Source organism: Nycticebus coucang, chromosome 17 (genome assembly GCF_027406575.1).
Source record: "Nycticebus coucang isolate mNycCou1 chromosome 17, mNycCou1.pri, whole genome shotgun sequence".
Classification (NCBI taxonomy): Eukaryota; Metazoa; Chordata; class Mammalia; order Primates; family Lorisidae; genus Nycticebus; species Nycticebus coucang.
The window spans coordinates 37,862,428-37,880,804 of NC_069796.1; the positions used below are offsets into that span (position 1 = coordinate 37,862,428).

The following is an 18,377-nucleotide window of genomic DNA, read 5'->3' on the forward strand; positions in this document are numbered from 1 at the left end:
GTGACATCACACCTCACAGCAACCTCAAACTCTTGGGTTCAAGTGATTCTCTTGCCTCAGCCTCCCAAGGACCTGGGACTACAGGCACTCTCCACAACCCCAGCTAGTTTTTGGTTGCAGTTATCATCGTTGTTTAGCAGGCTCGAGCCAGGCTCAAACCCACCAGCCTCAGTGTATGTGGCTGGCACCCTACTCACTGAGCTACAGGCGCTGAGTCCAAAGCAAGCTGCTTTATAGACACTATTCAGCCGTGCCAGGAGTCCAGAGTTAACTAGCCACAAGCCTGAAAATCTGGTTCATCAAATCTCTGTTCTGGCCCTTGACCCAATGCATTTCAACTAAGGCATCATCCACCTCCTTCTTAATATTGATCAAACACTTAAACAGGCAATGTTCAGCCACTCCTTGGAGATGTTTCCTCTTTTCAGCTGCTGGGTTGCTGAACTGCTCAGAAACCCCTTGGTCCTAGGCTCCATTGCCAGAACCTTCAATTGTCTCACTAGTTCTCTTCTCTTTCTTAAATGAATGTAAGAGTTTTCTACAGCTGTTAGAAAAAGGCTAAGTTCCACTTTTTCACAGGAAACTCATTTATGATGGACCTTCAGTCAGTGAGAATTTTTTCCATCCACGTAGTGATAACTACTATACCTTCCACTGTGTCACCCAAAGATGATGCTTTGAGGAATAATTCTTTCATCACGGATGCCAGCACAACAAACGTAATGGGTTTCCTTGGCTTCTCTAATTTTCTTTGTTTAATTGGTGGTGATAGTACTGTTACATCATCGCAAAAACTCTAAGCCTTAGCCCACCTCATTGTCCAACATTGACAGAATTCAGTGTAGGTGACTTTAGAAACTGCTTGTCTACATAACTCTTCCTTCAGAGGAGCCAGGCTGTTTCTTTCCTAGCATGCTTCTAAACCATCTTAATCTTTATTTAAGTTGTAAACTGTCATGAATGATCTTTTTAACAAACTCTAGTTCACCTCTTTCTGCTATGATCTCTGTGATACCTCCTGGATTTACAGAACTAGTTGGAGTCCTTCAAGGATTTCAAGACTTTACTCCCTGTGTCAATTCCTCTTCACAGAGTATTTTTGTCAGAGTCCTGACCAATCAGATCTTCCACCCAATGAATATAGCTGAGTCTCAAGGGAACTGTGGGAATTAATCTCTTCAATGGAATATCAATAGAAAGTCCAAAATCTTCCCTCAGGAGAGTACAAGTCAGAGCTCTGATTGCTTCAGGTCTCTAAAATTAAGACTCACTCTTCCATTCAGATTTATCTGAACATGCTACTTAAAAATCTGGATATTTGGGGCAGCACCTGTGGCTCAGTGGGCACCAGCCCCATATACCGAGGGTGTCGGGTTTGAACCCGGCCCTGGCCAAACTGCAACAAAAAAATAGCTGGGCATTGTGGCGGGAGCCAGTAGTCCCAGCTACTCGGGAGGCTGAGGCAAGACAACTGCGTAACCCAGGAGTTGGAGGGTGCTGTGAGCTGTGATGCTACAGCACTCCCCCGAGGGTGATAAAGTGAGACTCTGTCTCTAAAAAAAAAATCTGGATGTTTGGATGCCAGATATGCAAAGACAGGAGGTTTGTCCTTGTATCTATTTCTTGCATGCATTGATTTCCTCTGAGCCATTTCTGAGGCCAACATTCCTACCAGACGTTGTCTGGCATGGACCTGTACAACCCCAGAATCTTCCATGGAACTTTTTAAAAGTACAGCTTTCTGGGCCAAAATGGCTCATGTCTATAATCTAAGTACTTTGGGAGGCTGAGGCAGGATGAAAGCTTAAAGCCAGGTGTTCAAGTCTAGTCCAGCCTACATAGCAAGACCCTGTCTCTACAAAAAATTTAAAAATTAGCAGAGGGTGTTGGTACATATCTACAGTCCCAACTACTACTCAGGCTGCAGCAAGAAGATCACTTAAGCCCAGGACTTGAATTTACAGTGAACTATATGCTTCAGCCTGGATAACAAGCAGACCACGGCTCTTAAAAAATTACAGGCCAGGTGCTTACACCTGTAATCCTAACACTCTGGAAGCCCAAGGCAGGTGAATTGCCTGAGCTCAGGAATTTGACCAGTCTGAGCTAGAGCAAGACTCCCATCTCTAAAGAAAAAAGAAGCCAAGTATTGTGGTGGGCACCTGTAGTCCCAGTTACTCCAGCTACTCAGGAGGCTGAGGCAAGAGGATTGCTTGAGCCCAAGAGTTTGAGGTTGCTGTGAACTATGATGCCACCATACTCTACTGAGGGTGACAAAAGTGAGACTCTGTCTCAAAAAAAACATTAGTTTTATGGCCTTTATTATGGGAATGTTGTGATTCATAAGTTCAACAGAGGTCTTTCTTTTATCTTTTTTGGGAGTGTCTTTCTTTTTATCTTTTTGAGGGTGTCTTTCTTTTAATTTTTTATTTTTTTGAGACAGAGTCTCACCATGTCACCCTAGGTAGAGTGCTGTGACGTCATAGCTCACAGCAACCTCAGACTCTTGAGCTTAAAAGTGATTCTCCTCCCTTAGCCTCCCAAGAAGCTAGGACTATAGGCCCCTGCCACAACAGCCAGCTATTTTGTTGTTGTTGTGGTTGTCATTGTTGTTTAGCAGGCCCTGGCCAGGTTCAAACCTGCCAGGTCCGGTGTATGTGGCTGGCACCCTAACCACTGAACTACAGGCACCAAGCCTGAGTCTTTCTTTTTAATACAGGCCTTATCTAATACCCAATGTTGGAAAATCATTGGCACTTGCTTATTAAGCTAAATATATACCTACCCTATGGTCTACAAATCCAGTCCTAGATATTTTACCCAAGAAAAAGAGACAGATTTGTCCACAAAAGACATGTCTGCGAATACCCATAGCAACTTTATACATATGGTCATTGTATGGTCACTTGTGTCCAGTTGCTAAAACTGGACACAAGTGCAAATGACCATAACAGGAAAACAAGAGATGGGCGATTGGGAACAATAGATTATAAGGAGAACCAAGAGGCTCTGGCAGGCCTGATCATGACTAAAAAACAAACAACAGAGCTAGTGAACACTGTTCTGTGATTTTTCTCTAGCAGCCTAGAAGTATGAGCAGAGAAAATGAACCCTATATGATCTATATGTAGAAATTAGAATGGGAGTGATGAAATGAGCGGAAACAAAAAAACTAGAGATAGTGGTGAGAATGGAGGCAAAATGACTATCATTGAGAGAACTTTAGAAGCCCCTGTGCCCAGAGCTTCCCTTACCCTGCCCCCCGCTTCTATATTTCATGCCTCCTCCTCCTTCGATTCAAAGGTAGGAAAAGTAGCCATCCCTCTTAGCATACCAGGACTGAGGCTTAAAGGAGAGATGTGGCTCTGTGCCCGTAGCTCAGTGGTTACAGTGCCAGCCACATACACCGAGGCTGGCCAGTTTGAACCTGGCCCAGGCCAGCTAAACAACGATGACAACTACAACAACAATACAACAAAATAGCTGGGATTTGTGGCGGGCACCTATAGTCGCAAGTACTCAGGGAGGCTGAGGCAAAAGAATCATTTGAGCCCAAGAGTTTAAGGTTATTGTGAGCTATGACTCCACAGCACTCAACCCCAGGGTAAGTGAATGAGACTCTGTCTCAAAGAAAAAAAAGCTGTTAAGGCAACAAGTTTAAAAATTTTGATGAAGTAGTTTCCCTGAAATGGAATTTTTTTTTTTTTTATAGACAGCATCTCAATTTTGTCGCCCTTGGTAGAGTGCTTGTGGCGTCACAGCTCACAGCAACCTCCAGCTCTTGGGCTTAGCCGATTCTCTTGCCTCAGCCTCCTGAGTAGCTAGGACTACAGGCGCTTGCCACAATGCCTGGCTATTCTTTTGTTGTTGTTGCAGTTTGGCCAGGATCAGGTTTGAACCCACCACCCTTGGTATATGGGGCTGGTGCCCTACTCACTGAGCCACAGGAGCCACCCGGAAAAATTTTTATAATGCAGATATTGTTACTATTTATTTTCCACAGATGAAAAAACTGAGGAACAGAGAAGTAACTTGTTCAGATTCCCCCCAACTACCCTGTTTCCCCCAAAATAAGACAGTATCTTATTTTAAGACAAAATAAGTGTCTTATCTTTTTTTTTTTTTTTTTTTATTGTTGGGGATTCATTGAGGGTACAATAAGCCAGTTACACTGATTACAATTGTTAGGTAAAGTCCCTCTTGCAATCATGTCTTGCCCCCATAAAGTGTGACACACACTAAGGCCCCACCCCCCTCCCTCCATCCCTCTTTCTGCTTCCCCCCCCATAACCTTAATTGTCATTAATTGTCCTCATATCAAGATTGAGTACATAGGATTCATGCTTCTCCATTCTTGTGATGCTTTACTAAGAATAATGTCTTCCACTTCCATCCAGGTTAATACGAAGGATGTAAAGTCTCCATTTTTTTAATGACTGAATAGTATTCCATGGTATACATATACCACAGCTTGTTAATCCATTCCTGGGTTGGTGGGCATTTAGGCTGTTTCCACATTTTGGCGATTGTAAATTGAGCTGCAATAAACAGTCTAGTACAAGTGTCCTTACGATAAAAGGATTTTTTTCCTTCTGGGTAGATGCCCAGTAATGGGATTGCAGGATCGAATGGGAGGTCTAGGTTGAGTGCTTTGAGGTTTCTCCATACTTCCTTCCAGAAAGGTTGTACTAGTTTGCAGTCCCACCAGCAGTGTAAAAGTGTTCCCTTCTCTCCACATCCACGCCAGCATCTGCAGTTTTGAGATTTTGTGATGTGGGCCATTCTCACTGGGGTTAGATGATATCTCAGGGATGTTTTGATTTGCATTTCTCTAATATATAGAGATGATGAACATTTTTTCATGCGTTTGTTAGCCATTCGTCTGTCGTCTTTAGAGAAAGTTCTATTCATGTCTCTTGCCCATTTATATAAGGGATTGTTGGCTTTTTTCATGTGGATTAATTTGAGTTCTCTATAGATCCTGGTTATCAAGCTTTTGTCTGATTGAAAATATGCAAATATCCTTTCCCATTGTGTGGGTTGTCTCTTTGCTTTGGTTATTGTCTCCTTAGCTGTACAGAAGCTTTTCAGTTTAATGAAGTCCCATTTGTTTATTTTTGTTGTTGTTGCAATTGCCATGGCAGTCTTCTTCATGAAGTCTTCCCCCAGGCCAATATCTTCCAGTATTTTTCCTATGCTTTCTTGGAGGATTTGTATTGTTTCATGCCTTAAATTTAAGTCCTTTTTCCATCTTGAGTCAATTTTTGTGAGTGGGGAAAGGTGTGGGTCCAGTTTCAGTCTTTTACATGTAGACATCCAGTTCTCCCAACACCATTTATTGAATAGGGAGTCTTTCCCCCAAGGTATGTTCTTGTTTGGTTTATCAAAGATTAGGTGGTTGTAAGATGTTAGTTTCATTTCTTGGTGTTCAATTCGATTCCAAGTGTCTATGTCTCTGTTTTTGTGCCAGTACCATGCTGTCTTGAGCACTATGGCTTTGTAGTACAGACTAAAATCTGGTATGCTGATGCCCCCAGCTTTATTTTTGTTACTAAGAACTGCCTTAGCTATACGGGGCTTTTTCCGGTTCCATACAAAACGCAGAATCATTTTTTCCAAATCTTGAAAGTACAATGTAGGTACTTTGATAGGAATGGCATTGAATAGGTAGATTGCTTTGGGAAGTATAGACATTTTAACAATGTTGATTCTTCCCATCCATGAGCATGGTATGTTCTTCCATTTGTTAATATCCTCTGCTATTTCCTTTCTGAGGAGTTCATAGTTTTCTTTATAGAGGTCCTTCACCTCCTTCATTAGGTATATTCCTAGGTATTTCATTTTCTTTGAAACTATGGTGAAGGGAGTTGTGTCCTTAATTAGCTTCTCATCTTGACTGTTATTGGTGTATACAAAGGCTACTGACTTGTGGACATTGATTTTATATCCTGAAACATTACTGTATTTTTTGATGACTTCTATGAGTCTTGTGGTTGAGTCTTTGGGGTTTTCTAAGTATAAGATCATGTCGTCAGCAAAGAGGGAGAGTTTGACCTCCTCTGCTCCCATTTGGATTCCCTTTATTTCCTTGTCTTGCCTAATTGTATTGGCTAGAACTTCCAGCACTATGTTGAATAGTAAAGGTGACAGAGGACAACCTTGTCTGGTTCCAGTTCTAAGAGGAAAAGCTTTCAGTTTTACTCCATTCAGTAAAATATTGGCTGTGGGTTTGTCATACATAGCTTCAATCAGTTTTAGAAATGTGCCACCTATGCCTATACTCTTCAGTGTTCTAATTAGAAAAGGATGCTGGATTTTATCAAATGCTTTTTCTGCATCTATTGAGAGGATCATGTGATCTTTATTTTTGCCTCTGTTAATATGGTGGATAACGTTTATGGACTTGCGTATGTTAAACCAGCCTTGCATCCCTAATAAGTGTCTTAAGGTGTGCTCCCAAAGATGCGCTAGGTCTTTATTTTCAGGGGACGTCTTATCTTTCCTGTAAGTAGGTCTTATTTTCGGAGGATGTCTTATTTTGGGGGGAAACAGGGTAATAAGAAATAGATTCTAGATTTGAAAAGGCCCATGCAGGGCGGTGCCTGTGGCTCAGTGAGTAGGGCGCCGGCCCCATATGCTGAGAGTGGCGGGTTCACACCCAGCCCCAGCCAAACTGCAACAACAATAAAAAAAAAAATAGCTGGGCATTGTGGCGGGCACCTGTAGTCCCAACTGCTCGGGAGGCTGAGGCAAGAGAATCGCTTAAGCCCAAGAGTTAGAGGTTGCTGTGAGCCGTGTGACACCACGGCACTCTACCTGAGGGCAGTACAGTGAGACTCTGTCTCTACAAAAAAAAAAAAAAAGAAAATGCCCATGCAATGGACCTCTAAATTCATCTTTCCTCCCTCTGGCCCACAAACATTTACTGAGCATCTGCGAGGCACCAGTCATCATGCTAAAGATTATAAGAACAGAAGCCAAAGTTCTTGCTTTTTGGAAGCTCCCAGTGTAGAAGAGAGTAGGTCCAGGACCATAACAAGTCAAGTGAAGCACCTAGAGCACAAGATTTAAAGAGGAATACACTCTCCCTTGCTAAACTCTCCTTAAATTTTGCATCCTAGTCCTGGCCCTGCTAATAAGCATAAGCACAACTGCAAGAGTACGTACTTTCATCAACTTGAAGCCAATAAGAATTCTAAACTAGGGTATGAGGAAAGGGCATTCTAGGCACGGGGACTGGTATGAGCAAAGGACACAGCAGAGAAGCAGCATGATCCCCGGAGGGAAATATATGCAGTGCGGTATTTCTATGGCATACAAATCAGTGCAAGGTAGAGAATGGCAAGAAGAGGAGCAAGAGAAGTGGCCAAAGTCCAGTGTTTTATTTCACTGAGTTTATATTTTAAGGGTTTTAGCAGGGGAGTAATACAGGCATAGCTGTATATTATAATAATCCTTCTGGCAGGAATATGGATGGTGGTGGGGATGGGAACAAGGTTGAAGGCAGAAAGATGAGTTAGGAGACTGTAGCAGCATACAGACAAGAGAGGAAAAAACCGGCACTAGGGAAATAGCAATTGAAATGAAGAAAGATGAATAGACTTGAGAAATATTTGAGATGTAAAATTGGTAGGACTTAGTGGATGATTGAATGTAGGTAGTGAAAGTGTGAAAGAAATCATGAATGAGACCCCTCACCACCAAGTTGTTATCATGAATTGCTAGAGAGCATGGTAGTGGCACCAACTTCTATCCATCTGTTTCTCCATTCTTTTTTCTTTCTTTCTTTCTTTTTTTTTTTTTTTTTGAGACAGAGCCTCAAGCTGCAGCCCTGGGTAGAGGGCCGTTGCATCACAGCTCACAGCAACCTCCAACTCCTGGGTTGAAGAGATTCTCTTGCCTCCGCCTCCCAAATAGCTGGGACTACAGGCACCTGCCACACAGCCAGCCATTTTTGGGTTGCAGCTGTCATTGTTGTTTTGCCGGCCAGGGCTGGATTCGAACCCACCAGCTCAGGTGTATGTGGCTGGCACTTAGCAGCTTGAGCCATAGGCGCCGAGCCTGTTTCTCCATTCTTATATCCAATAATCTATCCATCTGTTTAGTAATTCATTCATTTGTCCATTCACATACATGCATGTGTATGTCCATGTATGTAAGTGTCCTTTGATCAAATTCTTGTGACTATTGTAACACCATGAAGAATGCATACACATACTTGGCCTTACTCATTTATTCATCCATTCCCTGAACTTTTTGTTGGTGTCGTTGCTTTGAGACAGAGTCTTGCACTATCACCTGGACTAGAGTACAGTGGCATCATTACTGCTCACTGTAACTGCAAACTCCGGGGCTCAAGTGATCCTCCTGCCTCACTCCCCTGATGAGCTGGGACTACAGGCATGTACCACCACAGCTGGCTAATGTTTTCTGTTTGGGGTAAAGATGGGATCTTGCTCTTGCTCAGGCTGGTTTCAAACTTTTGAGCTCAAGTGACCCTTCTGACTCGGCCTGCCTAAGTATTAGGATTACAGGTGTGAGCCACTGCAGTTGGCCCATTCACTAAACTTTTATTGCTATCCTCCTGTGTGTTGGATACTATTCTAGGTAATAGGGATATAGCAGTGAACAAGCACAAAAGGTCCTGGTTTTAAGGACCTAATGTTCTAGTGGGAGATAGAACAAAAAGAAATAATATCATTTCACATAGTGAAGCATCTTTGTAATAAAAGAAAATAGGGCTCCTTGGAGAAATTACTGATTCTAGCACTGGGACACAAAATATATAATATGAACCTGGAGAATCTTGTAGTGCCAGAAGAAAAAAGGAGAGGCTCGATTGAAATGTATGTCAAAGGGACATAGGAGCCAACTGAAAGAACTCTCAGTGACCAAAATCAGAACTTGAACAACAAAATAAAGTATTATTGAATTAAAACTCCAAATACAAAATAAATATCCATAAGTAAATACTGATATAATGAATTGACTGAATAAACAAATAAATGGGGAAGAGAAAATTCTTCCTTGCAGAAGTCCAAATGATTTATGTAGACAGTTCTTCCTAAAGAAGGTGTAGTATAATTCCCCACTCCTTAAGTGTAAGCTGTGAATAGTGACTTCATTACAAAGAGAATAGAATGTGAAGAGGGAGAAAAAGGAGTAACTGTACAGTGGAGAAACCTGGCAAACTTAAACTCAAGCTTAAGTTTGATGAAGCTTAAACTCACATTGCTTGATAGGATGTGAAGAGATGGCACTTTACTTTTATGGTCTTCCTCTCAAAAATCCAGAACTCTTGTCTAATCATGAGAAAAAGTTAGACAAATCCCAATTCAAGGATATTCTACAAAATACCTGACTAGTATTCCTCAAAAGTGTTAAGGTCAAAAGTGAAAGTCTGAGAAACTGTCATAGACAAGAGGAGTCTAAGAAGGTAATGATGACTAAATGTAATGTCATATCCTGGAACAGAAAAAAAGGCAATAATCAAAAACTCAGAAAATCAGAAAAAAGGGCTTGGTGGTTATGGCGCCAGACACATGCACTGAGGCTGGCAGGTTCAAACCTGGCCCGGGCCAGCTAAACAACAATGACAACTGCACAAAAAAAAATAGCCGGGCGCTGTGGTGGGTGCCTGTAGTCCCAGCTACTTAGGAGGCTTTGCTGTGAGCTGTGATGCCACAGTACTCTATTGAGGGCAACATAGTGAGACTCTGTCTCAAAAAAAAAAAAAAAAAAGAGAAGAAAATCAAGAAAAAGTATAAACTTTAGTTAACAACAATATGTCAAACTGGGTACAATGGTTCATACCTGTAATACCAGCACTCTGGGAGGGTGAGACAGGAGAGTTGATTGAGCTCAAGAGTTCAAGGCCAGCCTAAGCAAGAGCAAGACCCCATCTCTACTAAAAATAAAAAAATTAGGGCAGCGCCTATGGCTCAAAGGAGTAGGGTGCCGGCCCCATATGCCAGAGGTGGCAGTTTCAAACCCAGCCCTGGCCAAAAACTGCAAAAAATAAAAAAATAAAAGAATTAGCTGGGTGTGGTGGCACAGGCCTATAGTCCAAGGTACTCAGGAGCCTGAGGCAGGAAGATTGCTTGAGCCCAGGACTTTGAGATTTCAGTGAACTACGAAGATGCCACCACACTCTACCTGGAGTGACAAAGCAAGACTCTGTGTCAAAAATAATAATAATAATAAATCATATTGGCTCAATAATTCTGACAAATGTGCTAAGAAAAGAGGCTTGGGGCAGTCTGAGGAATGTGAGATATACAAAATTTATCAGGCCCAGAGAGACATAAACATGAGACTTTAGTCCTATTTTCCCTCACACATCTCCCCCGCCCCATTCAGGGGAGTGGGGTGGGGTGGGGTAATTGTTTAAAGGTGTTTTATGGCCGGGCTCTATGGCTCACACGAGAACATTCTGGTAGGCCGAGACTGGTGGATTGCTTGAACTCACAAGTTTGAGCACAGCCTGAGCAAATTGAGACCCCCACCACTACTAAAAATAGAAAAATTGAGGCAAGGGCGGCGCCTGTGGCTCAGTGAGTAGGGCACCAGCCTCATATACCGAGGGTTCAAACCCAGCCCCCGGCCAAACTGCAACAACAACAACAAAAAAATAGCCGGGCATTGTGGTGGGCGCCTGTAGTCCCAGCTGCTCTGGAGGCTGAGGCAAGAGAATCACGTAAGCCCAAGAGCTGGAGGTTGCTGTGAAACCGTGTGATGCCACGGCACTCTACCGAGGGCAGTAAAGTGAGACTCTGTCTCTACAAAAAAAAAAAAAAAGAAAGAAAGAAAAATTGAGGCAAGAGGATCACTTGAGCCCAAGTTAGAGGTTGCCGTGAGCTATGATGCCATAGCACTCTAGTTAGAGCAACATCTTGAGATACTGTCTCAAAAAAAAAAAAGAAAGAAAGAAAGGGCTGGGCACGTTGGCTCACACCTGTAATCCCAGTACTATGGGAGGCCGAGGCAGGTGGATTGCCTGAGCTCACAGGTTCGAGACCATCCTCAGCCAGAGTGAGTCCCCACCTCTAAAAAATAGCCAGATGTTATGGTAGGCGCCTATACTCCCAGCTACTTGATAGGCTGAGGCAAGAGAATTGCTTCAACCCAAGAGTTTGAGGTTACTGTGAGCTATGATACCACAGCACTCTACCAAGGGTGATAAAGTGAGACTCTGTCTCAAAAAAAAAAAAAAAGATGGGGTCTCCAGCCAGGCATGATAGCTCATGCCTATAATCTTGGCACTCTGGTTAGGCCAAGTCAGGTAGAAGACCTGAGCTCAAGAATTCGAGACCAGCCTGAGCAAAAGCAAGACCCCATCTCTCCCGAAAATAGGAAAATTAGCTGGGTGTTGCAGCAGACACCTGTAGTCACAGCTACTCAGGAGACTGAGACAAGAGAATTGCTTGAGTCCAAGAGTTTGATGTTGCTGTGAGCTAAGATGCCATGACACTCAACTCCAGAGCTACTGAGTTGAGACTGTCTCAAAAATAAATAAATAAATAAATAAAGATGGAGTCTCATTCTTGCTCAGGCTGGCCTCAAACTACTGAGTTAAACCAATCTACCCACTTCAGTTTCCCAAAATGTTAGGGTTACAGACATAAGCCACCATACCCAGACAAGGGCCAGATCCTACAGGACCTTTATTTTATTTTTAAATTGTGATAAAATATACATAACATACAATTTACCATCTTAACCATTTTTAAGTTAGTTTTTTAAGTATAGTTCAGTAGTGTTATTAGTGGTGTTAGTATAGTCACATAATTGTGCAACAAATCTCCATAATTCTTTTCATCTTGCAGAACTGAAACTGTACACATTAATGCTCTTCTTTTTTCTTGAGACAGTTTTTCTCTCTCACCCCAACTAGAATGCTGTGGCATCATTGTAGCTCACTGTAACCTCAAAGTCATGGATTCAAGCAATCCTCCTGCCTTGGCCTCCAGACTAGCTGGGACTACAGGTATGTACCACTGTACCTGGCTTGAGACAAGATTTGATTTAATAAATATTAAAAGGATAGTCTTACTACAAAGTTGAAAAATAGAATATGTGGCTCAGCGCCTGTAGCACAGTGGTTATGGTGCTAGCCATATACACTGAGGGTGGCGGGTTTGAACAACAATGACAACTGCAACAAAAATAGCCAGGCGTTGCGGTGGGCGCCTGTAGTCCCAGCTACTTGGGAGGCTGAGGCAAAAGAATCACTTAAGTCCAAGAGTTTGAGGTTGCTGTGAACTGTAATGCCATGGCACTCTACCCAGGGGGATATAGTGAGACTCTGTCTCAAAAAAAAAAAAAAAGAAAAGAAAAAAAATAGAATATGAAATAAGTATCAGGAGAGGAAGTAGGAAGCTCAGTTAGGAAGTTATTTCAGTAATCTAGGTAGAAAAAGATTATGGCACAGACAAGGATGGTAATGACAAAGTTGATGTGATATGGTCAGATACAGAATACATTTTGAAGACATAGTTTACAGAGCTAGCTGATAGATTTCATAGGTACTGAGGGAAAGAGAGGAGTCAAAGAAGATCCATAGGTAAAAAGATAAATGGAGATACCACCGGGATAGAATTGGGTCCTCAAAAGGTGCAGAGAATTGTAGACAAGGAGGGGCAAGGAATCAAGAATTCTCTTTTTTTGGTCAGGCATGGTGGCTCACACCTGTAATCCTAGCACTCTGGGAGGCTGAGATGGGTGGACTCCTTGACCACAGGAGTTTGAGACCAGCCTACAAGAGCAATACCGCATGTCTACTAAAAATAGAAAAACTAGCCTGGTGTCATAACAAGAACATACAGTCCCAGCTACTCAGGAGGCTGAGGCAAGAGGATTGCTGGAGCCCAAGACATTGAGGATGCTGTGAGCTGTGATGCCAAGGCACCTACCCAGTGTGACAGAGCAAGACCATGTCTCAAAAAAAAGAATTCACTTTTGGATATATCAAGTCTGAGATTACTATTAAATATACAAGGGTATATTAAGTATACAAGAGTATATGTTAATACTTTATTTATTTATTTTTTTTTTTGTAGAGACAGAGTCTCACTTTACTGCCCTCCGTAGAGTGCCGTGGCCTCACACAGCTCACAGCAACCTCCAACTCCTGGGCTTAAGCGATTCTCTTGCCTCAGCCTCCCGAGTAGCTGGGACTACAGGCACCCGCCACAACGCCTGGCTATTTTTTGGTTGCAGTTTGGCCGGGGCCGGGTTTGAACCCGCCACCCTCAGTATATGGGGCCGGCGCCTTACCAACTGAGCCACAGGCGCCGCCCGATGTTAATACTTTAGATGTCAAGTAGGAACTAGATAGCTGAGTCTGAAGTGTAAAAGAAAAGTTCAAAGTAGGAGTTATTAGTATAGACCAGGGGTCCTCAAACTACGGCCCGCAGGCCACATGCGGCCCTCCAAGGACATTTATCTGGCCCACCGGGTGTTTTTGCCACAGCTGCCTGTCCTGCTTAGTAGCTGACTTGTCCCGGGCCACAATGCAATGTGTGGAATGTGCTCCAACTCCGTTCCTTCCCTCTGTCTCTCCCCACCAGGTGTTATTGATGTCCTGCTTAGTAACCCACTGTCCAGGCCGCAGTGCACATGTGTGGAATGTGCCCCACACTCTCCAATTCCCCTTCTCTGACTCCGCTCCTTGTCTCTGTACCTCGACTCCTCATCTCAGTCTCTGTTGTAATCGGAGGAGTCACCAGGTTGCCTGTGCAGAGCCTGCTGCTGCCTAAGGACAGAGGTAAGAACAAGTTAGGATTTTTTTTTTTTTTTTGAAGTTAGGAGGTCTTTTTTTTTTATTATTTTGCAGTTAGTAGGGCCTTTTTTTCTTGCAGTTAAGGGGGGCCTTTTTTTCCTGAAGTTAGGAGGTCTTTTTTTTTTTTTTGCAGATAGGGGGCACCTTTTTTTGAAGTTAGAAGAGTCTTTTTTTAAAGTTAGGAAAGCCTTTTTTTTTAAGTTGGTTAATTTGTTGGGGGTAGTTTTTAGGGGGATTGCATCACAGTGATAACGCAAATAGTCAGCGCTCAGTGCTAATGCAAATTGTCAGTGCTCAGAGGTAATGCAAATGGTCAGAGCTCAGTGATTATGATGATTTTAAGTGCTCAGTGTTAATGCAAATTGTTAGAGCTCAGTATTAATGCAAATTGTCAGCAGTCAGTGTTATCTCAAATGGTCAGTGCTCAGTGTTATTGCATGGGGGCCCCAAACTGGTAATCTGCCTAGGGCCCCGTGGGAACTTAATCCGGCTCTGCAGACAGCCGAGGAGTAGGAAACCCAATTGAATTGCCAGTAAGTGCATTTATATTCTGATTGCTATTCAGTTGTGTATGATGTTGTATGTTGTGTGCTGTGTAAGCCCCGGTTCACACTGTTGCAATCTCTGAGCATATGGCTGAACTCACATTAGATTCAGAAGAAAAAAGGCATACATGCCTTCTTTTTTCCTGCAGTGGAATCTGATCACATGGGTCTTCTCACACGGGTGAGAAGACCCATGTGATCAGATTCCAGTGTGAGTTCACACATCGCAGTGTGGTTCACACAGGGTAGTGTGAACTGGAAAGGTAGTGGAGGAACTGGCTCTGTAATCATGCCTGTTCCCGCACCACACCAGTGTGAGCCTAAGGTAAAAGCGGAGTTCCACCATATGGGCACCGGCAAGGCTGAAATGATGTGGACTGGCAAGGCTGCATTGATGGGCACTGATCAGACTGCATTGATGGGCACTGATCAGACTGCATTGATGGGCAGTACAGTCTATATGTCTCTGTGTGGGCAAAGTTATTGCTAGCATATTGTTTTGGGAGTGCTGTATATATATATTGGTATTTTACTAATAGCAATTTGGAATCCCTAGGAAACAATGATATCAAGAAAGAGAAAAATTGACTCGCAGTGTAGGATAGTCAAAGAACAGTGGACTTATGATTACTTTTTCATGCAGTACAAGGAAAGAGCTGTGTGTTTGATATGCCAGAATATAGCATCTGTGTTCAAAGAATATAATTTGCATCGACATTATCAAACTCAACATAAAGATAAATATGATAGTTTGGTTGGAGAAGTGAGAAAAGATAAAATATTAAAACTGAAATATACATTGACAACTCAGCAAAATACTTTTGTGAAGCAGAAACGGCTAAATACTTCATCACTGTGAGCAAGTTTTCAAGTTGCCAAGATAATAGCGTGCACTGGCAGACCATTCGTGGAGGGAGAATTTGTTAAAGAATGCCTTCTTTCTGTTGCCAAAGAGATGTGTCCAGAGAAGGCTGATTTATTTAGTACAGTGAGTCTTTTAGGACCCTCAATTACACGAAGGATTGAAGAAATGGGAGACAATTTGCATCAGCATTTGCAAAACTCCACAAAAAACCTTTCCTATTTTTCCTTGGCACTCGACGAAAGTAATGATGTTCGTGATTCTGCACAACTTCTAATTTTTATTCGTGGTACAAATGACTATTTCAAAGTCAGAGAAGAGCTTGCTGCACTGCAAAGCATCAAAGGAACAACTACAGAAGAGGATATCTATGAAAAGGTTTGCCAAACCATGAATAGTTTGGAGCTGGACTGGGCAAAACTAGCCGGTGTGACAACTGATGGTGCTCCTAGCATGGTGGGGTCTAAGAAAGGAGTAATTGCTCTCATTAACCAAGAGATGGACAAACATAACCATTCTCATCCAATAGCCATACACTGCCTCATCCACCAACAAGCGCTGTGTAGTAAATCACTGAAGTGGGACTCTGTTATGAAAACTGTGGTATCTTGTGTTAACTTCATTAGAGGTAATACACTAAACCACAGACAATTTCAGGAATTTCTGTCTGAGCTAAATGTTGCCTGTGAAGATGTTCCATACCACACAGAAGTCCATTGGCTGAGTTGAGGGAGAATTTTGAAACATTTCTATGACCTACTTCCACAGATCACAGCTTTTCTGCTTTCAAAAAACAAGTACCAGAGCTCATTGATGCAGAATGGAAATGGCACCTTGCCTTTCTGATGGATGTAACAGAGCTACTCAACAATTTCAATGTGCAACTTCAAGGAAAGGGGAAGATCATCTGTGATATGCAACCACATGTGAAAGCATTTGACGTAAAATTAGGCCTCCTCATCAAACAAGTGAAAGAGGAAAATTTCTGCCATCTCCCCACAACTCAAAATCTGTTAGCGGAAAATCCATTGATTGCATTCCCAAATAAAACATGTGTGGATTCACTGGAAAAGTTGCAAAAGGAGTTCCGATTTAGATTTAAAGAGCTTCATCTCCATGAACAGGACATACAGCTTTTCTGTAACCCATTTTCTATTGACATTGAAAATGTGGATATGATTTACCAAATGGAACTGGCTGAACTGCAGAATTGTGACTCTCTGAAAGACGCATTCAAGTCAAGCAGCCTTCCTAATTTCTATGCATCTCTCCCCTCTGAGACATATTCTAATCTCAGGAACCATGCACTCAAAACGGCAACCATCTTTGGTAGCACTTATGTCTGTGAACAGACTTTTTCCAGAATGAAACATCTGAAATCTCCAACCAGATCTAGACTAACTGATGCACACTTGCATCACTTGTTACGACTATAAGTGACAAATATGGAACCGGACATTGACCATCTCATTAGCCAAAAGCAGGCCCATAGTTCCCATTGAAGTACTGGTAAGTTTGTTGATTTAACTTTACTTGTTCTTCATTTTAAATATTGTATTTGTTCCCATTTTGTTTTTTTACTTCAAAATAAGATATGTGCAGTGTGCATAGGAATTTGTTCATAGTTTTTTTTTTAAACTATTGTCTGGCCCTCCAATGGTCTGAGGGACAGTGAACTGGCCCCCTATTTAAAAAATTTGAGGATCCCTGGTATAGACAGTATTTATTTATTTATTTGAGACAGAGTCTCATCATGTCACCTTCGGTAGAGTACCATGGCATCACAACTCACAGCAACCTCCAGCTCTTGGGCTTAGGTGATTCTCTTGCCTTAGCCTCCCGAGTAGCTGGGACTACAGGCGCCTATCACAACACCCAGCTATTTTTTTTTTTTTTTTTTTTGTAGAAACGGAGTATCACTTTACTGCCCTCGGTAAAGTGCCATGACGTCACAGGACTCACAGCAACCTCCAACTCCTGGGCTTAGGCGATTCTCTTGCCTCAGCCTCCCAAGCAGCTGGGACTACAGGTGCCCGCCACAACACCTGGCTATTTTTTTGTTGCAGTTTGGCTGGGGCTGGGTTTGAACCCACCACCCTTGTTATATAGAGCCGGCGCCCTACTCACTGAGCCACAGGCGCCGCCCCAACCTCAAACTCTTGGGACTCTTGAGCAATTCTCTTGCCTCAGCCTCCGGAGTAGCTAGGACTACAGGTGCCCACCACACCTGGCTATTTTTTGTTGCAGCTGTCGTTGTTTAGCTGGCCCAGGCCAGCTCGAACTGGTCAGCCTCGGTGTATGTGGCTGGCGCAGTGACCACTGTGCTATGGGTGCCAAGTCTAGATATCTATTTCTTTGAGACAGAGTCTCAAGCTGTCACCCAGGGTAGAGTGCCTTGGCAACACAGCTCACAGCAACCTCCAACTCCTAGGCTTAAGCCATCCTCTTGCCTCAGTTTTTCTATTTTAGTAGAGATGGGGGTCTCGCTTTTGCTCAGGCTGGTTTCAAACTTGTGAGCTCAAGCAATCCACCAGCCTAGGCTTCCCAGAGTGCTAGGATTACAGGTGTGAGCCACTGCTCCCAGCCAAAAATAAATAACTTGATTAAATTAAATTAAAAATAAAAGAAATCGGTATGGATAGAAGACAGAATCCTGGGGCCTTGAACATGGAAGGATGAAGATAGGAGAAAACCAAGGGAGTATTGGTGCCCAGGAAGCCAAGTGAAGAAAGTGTTTCAAAAGAAAGTATAATCAACTAGGTAAAATGTTGGTCACAGACTGGGCAAGGTGGCTCACTCCTGTAATCCTAGCACTCTGGGAGGCCAAGGCCAGTAGATAGTTTAAGCTCACAAATTTAAGACCAGCCTGAGCAAGAACCATCTCTATAAATAGCCCGGTGTTGTAGTCCCAGCTATATGGGAGGCTGAGGCAAGAGAATTGCTTGAGCCCAAGGGTTTGAGGTTGCTGAGAGCTAAGACCTGACTCACTCTATTGAGGGCAAGAAAGTGAGGCTCTGTCTCAAAAAAAAAAAAAAGTCTGGCTGAAGTCACGGCCCTGTGCCTCTCCTGTCTTAGTGTCTGCACGTCAGGTGCAAGGACATTTAAAAAAAATAAAAGGCGGTGCCTGTGGCTTAATGGGTGTGGTGCTGGCCCCATATACCGAGGGTGGCGGGTTGGAGCCCCGCCTCAG

At 42.9% G+C, this 18,377-nt stretch overlaps 1 pseudogene; it reads right to left on the reverse strand.

The window, feature by feature from the left end:
* Positions 1–371: 371 nt before the first annotated feature.
* LOC128568518 (RNA N6-adenosine-methyltransferase METTL16-like) lies at positions 372–3,279 on the reverse strand (annotated as a pseudogene).
* Positions 3,280–18,377: the final 15,098 nt, after the last annotated feature.